This window comes from Elephantulus edwardii, unplaced genomic scaffold, assembly GCF_000299155.1.
Source record: "Elephantulus edwardii isolate Elephantulus edwardi_28Jun2011 unplaced genomic scaffold, EleEdw1.0 scaffold00075, whole genome shotgun sequence".
Lineage (NCBI taxonomy): Eukaryota > Metazoa > Chordata > Mammalia > Macroscelidea > Macroscelididae > Elephantulus > Elephantulus edwardii.
This window is the reverse complement of record NW_006399825.1, coordinates 1900950-1911004: the sequence shown is the minus strand read 5'-3', so window position 1 is coordinate 1911004 and position 10055 is coordinate 1900950. Positions and strand designations below refer to the sequence as shown.

Sequence of the window (10055 nt, the reverse complement as noted above, 5' to 3'; positions counted from 1 at the left end):
CTTCATCACCATAGGCTGTTGCTCATACGTTGTTTCATTAAATTCTTTGTCAATTCCTTTTGGTATAATGACTCTATATACTCTTTCCATCTTCTTTTAACACTTGCAGGATCACTCAATATTCTGCCCAAAGTATTGCAACTCAAGGCTTAAATTTTCTCTTCAGTTCCTTGAGCTTAAGAAATGCTGAGGAAGTTCAGCCCCTTTGATTTTCTGACTCCAGCTCTTTGCACATTTCATTATAATACTTTACTTTGTCTCGTCACGCAGCCTTTTGAAATCTCCTGTTCAGCTCCTTAATGTCTTGATTTCTTCCTTCTGCTTTGGCTTCTCTGAACTCAGGTGCAATATTCAGAGTCTCTTCTGACATCCATTTTGGTCTTTTCTTCCTCCTCCATCTTTGCAAAGACGTTTTGCACTCTTCTTGGATGATATATCTTCCCATAACTCATCTGGTCTTTGCTCATTAGTGTTCAAAGCCTCAAACCTGTTCCTGAGACGGTTCTGAAATTCAGGTGGGATAGACTCAAGGTCATATTTTGGTTCCTGTGGGCTTGATTTCACTTTCCTTAGCTTCATCTGAAACTTGCATATGAGTAGTTGGTGGTCTGTTCCACAGTCAGCACCAGGCCTAGTTTTCACAGCTGATACTGAGCTTCTCCAGCAATTCTTTCCTCAGATGTAATCTGATTCCTATACATACCATCAGGTGAAATCCATGTGTATAGCCTGCATTTATGTGTCTTGTAAAATGTATTTGCAACGAATAAATTGTTGATTGTGCAAAATTCTATCATCCTATCTCCAGCTTCATTTCTGTCACCAAGTCCATGTTTTCCAACTACTAATCTTTCTTCTCTGTTCCCAACTTTTGCATTCCAGTCACCCATCACTATTAATGTATCTTGATTGCATGTTCAATCAATCTCTGACTGCAAAAGTTGGTAGAAATCATCTATTTCCTCTTCTTTGGCTCTGGTTGTTGGTGCATATAAAGAACACTACATACCAGATCTACAGGACAGATCACCCTCCCTTGGGAAATATTGTGACCACAGTGTGCTGTAAATGGAAGGGAAGATGCCCAAGCCACAAGAAGTTAAACCTGGGGGGAAGAGTGGGCAGGGAGAAAAGTGCAACAATGAATGAATAGAAACCCAAAATCTCTGTAAATGTTCATTAAAATTAATAAGATAAAATTTTTTAAAAAGACATTAAACCTGGAGCAGAAATTAAAGGAAAAGGACTTTTCTTTAGAACCATCTGAAATACGAAGGCTTCCCTAACATTAGATAGAGATAGAGATAGATTAGAGATAGAGATAGATAGAGATTATAGTTTTTGGGGGTTTTTTTGTTTTCTTTTTACAGAATTAGTTGAGTTTTTTTTTAAAGTCTGGGCCACCTCACTAGACAACAGCCAATCACATAGGGTCCAAAGAGCAGCCTTTGCCCAAGGGTAATGTCCAGAAGGCAGGAATGGGTAGAATACAAGGATCAATGGAAATGAGACTCACTGGGAGAAGTGAGAATGATGTTACATTGTATTATAATTCATATCATAAAACAAAATGTGTAAGAACAGTTCAATGCAAAACAAATTTTGCTTAAACCACAATAAAAAAATCTAGACCTATAAAACCTTTTACCAATTATCTTTTTTTTAAGAGGTTAAAGCAGCAAATAATGAGTTTTAAATTGTCTTTCACAGCATTTTCCAGGTGAGAAAACTAAGGGTTATGTGACTTAATGATACTTTCAGTCATATCTACATTTTATTTGATTGTAAGCACTTGTTCAGAAATTAAAATCTAACTAAAATCTTATAGCTATGAAAAAATGCAAGAAATCTTAATGCAGGTCCTAGAAATAAGTTATGGAGAAAAATGGATACTTATCTTCCCTAAAAATGTCAAGCTTTGCTTGGGAAGTTACATATTGGAAATATAATATTTAATTTCAAAATACATTTCTTTCTTTATTATCCCTTTTACTTTTGTAAATAATTATTAATAAAGAAGCCAGTTATTATTGGATAGTAGAGAAAACCTTATTTTAGATTCTTTTTCCATCTAAGAGTTTCATAAAAGAAACACATGTATCTTGCAGTAGTACAACCCACAAGGTAACTGGAAACCCAGTTTTCATTTAAAGCTACAAATGACTGGCAACACTTTTCCTTAATAGTTATTGTGGGTGTAGGTCCGACATGTGTCCATATATAGCCTTTCTCTGCTCTGGTGGGCACAGTGGGAAATGGTGAAGATTGTGGCTTGAAATATTCAGAAGGTGCTTGACAGACAAATTCCAAATATTTCATTTTCCTTGGAAGATATTCCTCTGGTCCTATGATATATGATGCCGGATCAAATTGGTCTCCGGGGCTAGAGAGAGTGGGAAAAGAGCCACGTTAGTGCTGCACTTTTCTCACAATATTGATCCTGAACAAAACCTCTGATCTGTGCATAGTAAGGCTTTCCATTCTGTTCATCAATCACTTTCTTTTCAGCAGCTGGAGCCGACTTGTACTTAGTATTTCTGAGCCGTTTTCATCTGGGGGTGTGTAGGGGGCGGTACGGCCCAGGAGGGGCATCGCGATCCGGGAAGGCCCCGACCACCGCCCACTCCGCGTCGGCGGGCCTCCGTCCGCCTCGCGCCCAGGTCGGCCTCCGCCGGCGGGTGGGGCCGGAGGAGCTCACCTGCTTGCCGCCTCTGCCCCCGTTGCTCTGCGGAGGGGCGGCCGAGGTGCTGGCGAAGGCCGCCGCGCCGAAGCCGCCGCCCCCGAACCGGTGCCCCCGCCGCCCGCGCCGCCCCAGCCCGTGCAGTGGTGGCAGAGGATCTCCCCCTGCGGGCCCTTCTTCCACATCGAGGACGACGTGGTCTTGCAAACGCTGCAGGTGGGCTTCAGGCCCAGCGGCATGGTGGCCGGCTCGGGCGGGCCCCGCGGGCGCAGCGACACCGGAATGGCGGCCACTGGCTTCGGCCGCCCGCTGGTCAGCCCTCCTTTCCGCTGCCCCTGGAGGCGGGAAGCCGGTTCTCCGGCCCCTTGACCCGAACCAGTTTAGGGGGACGAGCGGGCGCGGCAGGCGGGCAGGGGAGAGATTTATATTTTGACTTACAGGTCCCTAAACGCAAGGGACACTGATCTAAACATAAGAAATCGGCAACATCTTGAAGAATTTGGAATCACAGAAACCCACAAAGCTTGCGATATAAGCTATCAGATCAAGGGGTGTATATATAGCAGGAGATGGTGTTGAAGGGAGTAGGTGGGAGTAGAAGCAGGGAAAGGGGTGGGTCAAGAGACTCGAGTCAAGGGCAGGACAACAGGGTAAAAAGGGAAGCCACAACTGAGAAAAAGTATTTGGTAATGACATGTCAGAAAGAGACTTATATCTAGAATTTATAAAATATTCAAGCACCACGACAAGATAAAGGTAAATAACCCAATTGAAAAATGAGCACAAGATATGAACAGACTCTTCACCGTAGAAGACATTCAGATGGCTAACAAACACATGAAGAAATGCTCAAAATCCCTAGCTCTGAGATAGATGCAAATCAAAACAACTAGGAGATATCATCTCACCCCAGTGAGAATAGAACAGCAAACATCAAATGCTTTGTGAAGTTGTGGAGAAACTGGAGTGGTGGGAGTGTAAAATGGTGCAACCAGTATGGAAGGCTGAATGGTGCTTTCTCAAAAAGTTGCAAATTAAAAAAAAAAAAGTTGCAAATAGAAATTCCATTTGACCCAGCAATTCCACTACTGGGAATTTACCCTAAAGAAACCATAACTGCCACCCAAGCAGATATGTTTATTGCGACTTTGTTCGCAAAAGAGCTGGAAATAACCCAAGTGCCCATCAACAAGCGAATGGATAGAGAAGCTCTGGTATATTCACACAATGGAATACTATGCAACACTGAAAAACAAGGAACTCATGAAGTATTATGCAAAATGGATGACCCTGGAGAACATTATGTTGAGTGAAATATCTGTCATAAAAGGACGAATATTGCATAGAGTCACTGTTACAAAGCAGGACTGACATCAGGGTTGAGGGAAGGCAAAAAAGGAGGAGAGGAATGATGTATATTGCATTGAAACAGATGAGGGAGAAATCTGTTTAAATGGGATATATGAATGGGTATTCTTGTCTTTACAGAAGTCCAGAGTGAAGGCTGCATAGTAGAGTGAACTTGGGGGGAAGGATTGCATAACAATGAAAGAGTTTTTCTTTTACTTTTCTTTTTTGTTTGTTTGTTTTTTCCTTTTTTTTGTTTTGTTTTGTTTTGGTTTTTTTTCTTTATTTTTTTTTTCTTTTACTTTTCAAGGAGAAGAGTGTTTTGGGGGGGTTTGGTGTGGGTAGGGAGAAAAGTGAAACAGTGAATGACTGGAAATCCTAAGTCTCTGTAAACTTTCATTAAAATTAATAAAATTTAAAAAAAAAACCAAACCTAAAAATACCCCCAAACCTGAAACTACTAGCTATTTCTACAATTGGAAAAGATCTTTCATCTGCGTTGTTCTGTAAAATGCTTATCTGTCAGATACTTTTCTAAATCTGAGCATTCAGAGTAAGACAGACTAGGAAGAAGGATTGGCCATCCACTTACGAAATAGCAGGCCTTCAAAAACCCTATGTACAATAGAACACACATAGACCTTAGACTAGCAGATAAGGCAACAGATGTGGAACTTTCAGTATGGAAATACTAAGGAGGAGAAACAGTTGTAAACAGACACTAGTGGCTGGAACATGGAGTGTGAAAACTATTAATGTAGGAAAATTAGATACTGTTAAGGAAGAAATGGAATGCATAAATATCTACATACTAGGTATTAGCGAGATGAGATGGACTGGAATGGGACATTTTGAATCAGATGATCATATGATCTGTTATGCTGGAGATGAAAAGGTGAGGGGTGTGTATATATCTGCTTCTTTAGGGTAAATTCCCAGAAGTGGAATTGCTGGGTCAAATGGTATCTCTATTTGCAACTTTTTGAGAAAGCGCCATATAGCCTTCCATAATGGTTGCTCCATTTTGCATTCCCACCAACAGTGAATAAGTGTTCCAGTTTCTCCACAACCTTGACAGCTTTTGATGTTTGCTGTTCTGTTAAATTTTGCTATTCTTAGTGGAGTGAGATGATATCTCATAGTTGTCTTGATTTGTATCTCTCTTAGAGCTAGGGTTTTTGAACATGTCTTCTTTGGTGAAGTGTCTGTTCATATCCTGTGCCCATTTTTCAACTGGGTTATTTACCTTTATCTTGTTGTGGTACTCAAATATTTTATAAATTCTAGATATGTCTCTTGTCTGACATGTCACTATCAAATTTTTTTTTTCTCAATCTGTAGTTTCCTTTTTACCATGTGGGAAAAGTTTTTGTATTTGCTTAGGGATTTGATTCATAGAAAGTCCCATTCATCTTTTTTTATCCTCCTCTGGTTGTAGATGTTGCATAGTTTCTTAAGGCTCTAAAAACATGAATGGCAATTTCCATTTTTTGTGGATTTGAACATATCTTATAATTTTCATTTTTTGCTTATTACATTATAAGACAAGGGTGGATCACAAAAATTCATAATTGTAACTTGTTGGTGGATTGTTCTTTTATGTTGCATAAAGTAATGCTTATTTTTTTATAATAGTTTTTCCCTTAAGTTCTAGATTAATATTGCTATATTAGCTTTCTTTTGGAGATATATACAGCTATATATACACACACACACATACCTAGCTGCTTGAGTTTGTTTTAATCTCTTTTATGTTTATGCATATTCCTTTTAAACTTCATATAGCTAATTTTTAAAATTTAATCTTAAATACTACTATTACCAGAACATGTTCATCTTGTTATGGGTCATCTAGTCACTTGCAAATCACAGCAAACCTATGTACAATAGCCCTAAACCCTGCTGTATCCTGTGCCAATTTTATTGTCTCTGACAAACCTACCTCCCATTATCCCAGTCACTGAATCAATCCATCTCATCAGAGGTCTTCCTTTCTTGCACTGTCCCTCCATCCTCCTAAGCATTGCATCCCTCTCCAAGGACTGTCCCTCCTTGCAACATGTCCAAAGTATGTCAGACAAAGCTTCAGAATCCTTGCCTCCAAGAAGCAGCCTGGTCTTACCCTCTCTAGGGTGAACCTGTTTGTTCTCCTAGCAGTCCATGGTATAGTCAATGCTCATCTCCAGCACCACAGCTTAAAGGTATCAATTATCTTTCTATCATCCCTAGTAATTGCCCAACTTTCTGATGCATAGCAAGTAATTTCAAAGACCATGGCCTGGATCAGGTGCACCTTAGTCTCCAGACTGACATCATTGCTCTTCAGTACTTTGGAGAGATCTCTGACAGCAGACTTTCCCAATGCCATTCATCTCTTAATTTCTTAGCTCCTGGTATCAAGAGTGTTAATTGTGGAGCCAAGCAAACTGAAGCTGTAAACAATCTCAATCTCTTCACCATCTATCATGATGGTGCTAATTGGCCCAATGATGAGAATCTTTGTTTTCTTGACTTTGAGTTTCAATCCATGTTGAAGGCTGCAGTCCTTGACCTTGTGTAGCAAGTGCATCAGGTCCTCCTCAGTTTCAGCAAGCAGGGTTGGGTCATCTTCATAACACAGAGTATTGATGAATCTTCCTCCAATCCTGAGGCCACATTTCTCCCCATATAGTCCAGCCTCCCAGATAATCTGTTCTGCATACAGGTTGTAAAGGTACGGAGATAGGATACATCCCTGGCATACACCCTTCCTAATTTTGAACCATGCAGTGTTTCCTTCCTCTTTTCTGACTACTGCCTCCTGGTCCAAGTATAGGTTTTGCATAAGCATAATCAAGTGTTTTGGTATTCCCTTTCTTCTCAGAGTCAGCCACAATTTGTTGTGATCTACAAAGTCAAATGCCTTTGCATAGTCAACGAATCACAGATAGACTTATGAATTAAAATATATTTTAATATATTCATGCTCTATTATCATTTCTCTATTTGCTCATATTTTTAATCCTTTTTTTCTCCTTCATGTTTTCTGTTGAATTGATAATTCATTCTGTGGCAAAAGAGATGAGGGCAAGGGCTCCTTAAGATTTCCACAACCAAAACCTCATAATCAAATAGAACTCTGACTAGCATAATTGCTTCTAGAGGTAATTATGGTTTGAGAAGCATATTGCAGCTTCATGGACCAAACTATAGCCAGTAAATTTGGCTTCTGCCATAATTCAGTTACATTAATGTAGACTGACAGCACCACTGTATATCCAATATGAGTGACATCTAGGAAGCCACTCCTACCTTAATGCCCAAGGATGAACTCATGCTTCTGTCACCTGCTGCTTATGCTACTACATGACTGAAGTGGCCCGCTACCTGACAGGTTACTGGCTACACTTGGTTTTCAACATTTCCTGGATCTAAAGAGCTATGTTGTTAGGTACTGTCTAATTTGTTCTCACAAATAATAACCCTATGGACAACAGGGGAGGGAAAAAACCTACCACTGCCTGGCCTGCAGTATCCTCACAGTCACTGCTGTGTTTGAGCCTATTGGAACAGACACTGTATCAATCCACGTCACTTACAGTCTTCTTTTCTACTGACACTCTACCAAGTGTGATGTCCTTATCTGTAGTCTGGTCTTTCCTGACAACAGTCAAGTGGATTGAAAACAACATGACTTCAGTCAGGCATACCTTAGTCCTCAAAGTAACACCTTTGCCTTTTCATGGGCAGTGTTTTTAGGTGCTTTCTAGCTGAGTACGACTCATAATGACCCTATGAGCAACAGATCTAAACCCTGCCCTATCCTGTGCCATTCTCACACCTCCTGACACACTAGAACCTATTGCAACAGTCATTGTCTCAATCTATCTGGTTGAGGGTTTTCCTCTCTTTCACCAACCCTCTACCTCTCCAAGCATGATGTCGCTCTCCAAGGAATAGTTTTTCCTAGCAATTTGCCCAAAGTATGTCAAATGAAGCTTTGCCATCCTTGCATCTAAGGATCTCTCTAGCTACACTTTTCTAAGACATACCTGTTTTCTGGATAGTCCACATACTCCTCTCCATCACCACATATCAAAGGCATCAATTATTTTTATGTCATCCTTATTCATTGCCCAGCTCTCAGATGCATAACAAATGACTGAAAAGACCATGGCCTGGATCAGGCACACATTAGTCCTCATTACTCTTCAGTAATTTGGAGAGTCCGTATCTACAGACTTTCCCAGTGCAACACATTTCCTGATTTCCTGACTGCTGGTACCAAGTGTGCTGACTATGGATCCAAGTAAGATGAAGTCATGGATAGTCTCAACCTTTATCTATCATGGTGTGGTCTGTCAGTCCATTGGTGAGATTATTGTTTTCTTGATGTTGAGAAGTAATCAGTATAAAGGCTGATCTTTGATCTTCTGCAGCAAGCTCTTCATGTCCTTCTCACTTTCAACAATCAAATTTGAGTCATTTGCATAATGCAGGTTGTTGATGACTCTTCATCTGATCCTGATGCACATTCTTCTTCATAAATTCCAGCTTTTTAAAGACCCAACTGTGCAAAAGACCTTGTGCCTCAGAGCCCACTGTTCCAGCTTGGGCTTAACATTCAATTTATCATTTAATGATTTATTGTCAATTTAACATTCGATTTATCAAACTTGTTATAGCCTCTAAAGAGTGTACAAGCACTTAAGAAAAATGGCACCTATCTATAGAGTTACTGAAGTGTCAGTGCAACCTAAGAGATTGTTTATTTCCTATTTTTGCTTACCCTTAACCTCCATATATATAGTCACAGGTCTTCATGCAATTCAACTTCCTGAGTGTCTAGTTAGGAAGTTCACTTGTGGAACAGTCCTCTAGTAAGTATATAATGGTGCTGTAACATATATACTGTTCACAACTTCTTTAATGACTTCATAGACAGAACTTTAATTTACTGAGCTGATATTTAAATAATTCTCTCCACGTGGAACATCTCATGAACACTAGATCTAGGCAGTCCTCTGCTTCTAAGAAAGGATCCAAAATTAATCCTTGAAGGTATTATTTGGGAGAAACATTCTGTCAAAGTTCCAAAGATGCAGATAAAAGTAATAGTCCTAGAAGGGGCACAGGGAGAATTCTTTTTCAGAAGAACCCTAAGTGCAGAGAAAACAATCCTTAGGCCAACTTATTTCAGAAAGCTGACCTCAGTGAAGGTCAATAACCCTAATAAGGAAGTTAATTTCTTCCATCAATCATCTTCAAAGTCTGGTTACCAATTATCCAGTATGATTATACAAGTGTATCCTCAAACAGCTGCACTAGGAAAGGCCAGAAGGTCTACTTGTTTTAGAACTCTACAGATTTATTCTCCTCTAGATACGGTTAGGATGTCCTTTCTTAGAAACACATGCCCTTTAGTTTTTACATTTTACCTATGCTCCACTTAGTCATTCTTAAATTTTGGATCAAACTGAGCAGGTCCATTCAATATCCACGGAATATTTGTTTTACTTCTTGTGCCTCCTATATAGAAAACTGGTTGATCTTCCCTACCACGCCAGAAGTCAGGATCTTAGAGTACTACTCCACTCAAAATACCTTATTGTACTATTTCCTCTCCTACATAATCTCACTATTTTTCTTGTGCACCTAGGACTATAAATATGATAGCCAGCTACATATGCCTACACAAATTATAGCTGCAAAACGGAAATCTAGTAAAGCTTTCTAGCAAGCTAACATCTAGTATACTAACTAGTACTAGTCCACAGGAAGGATCATTCATGTGGTAATGATCATACTCTCTAAAAGGAAAACTAGAAGCCTTCGTATGACATTTCAAAGGACAAAGTTATCATCTAGTTAATTATCAAACTAGTTTCCCAAGTTTGTTTCCCTTTATATACCCCCTTTCACAACTCTCTTCCTGCACAAACCTAAGATACTGTACCCTATTTTACCCCTCAGAAATCTGCCTCAGTAATTTAGACATGCAATTGGAGCAGGCCACAATGAAAGCCCAGGATTCCCTTAAGAATAAGAA

General features: G+C 39.8%; 1 pseudogene; it reads right to left on the bottom strand.

Annotated features, from left to right (window-relative positions):
• Positions 1–2383: 2383 nt before the first annotated feature.
• Positions 2384–2919, bottom strand: LOC102853608 (annotated as a pseudogene).
• Between the last annotated feature and the right edge of the window lie 7136 nt (positions 2920–10055).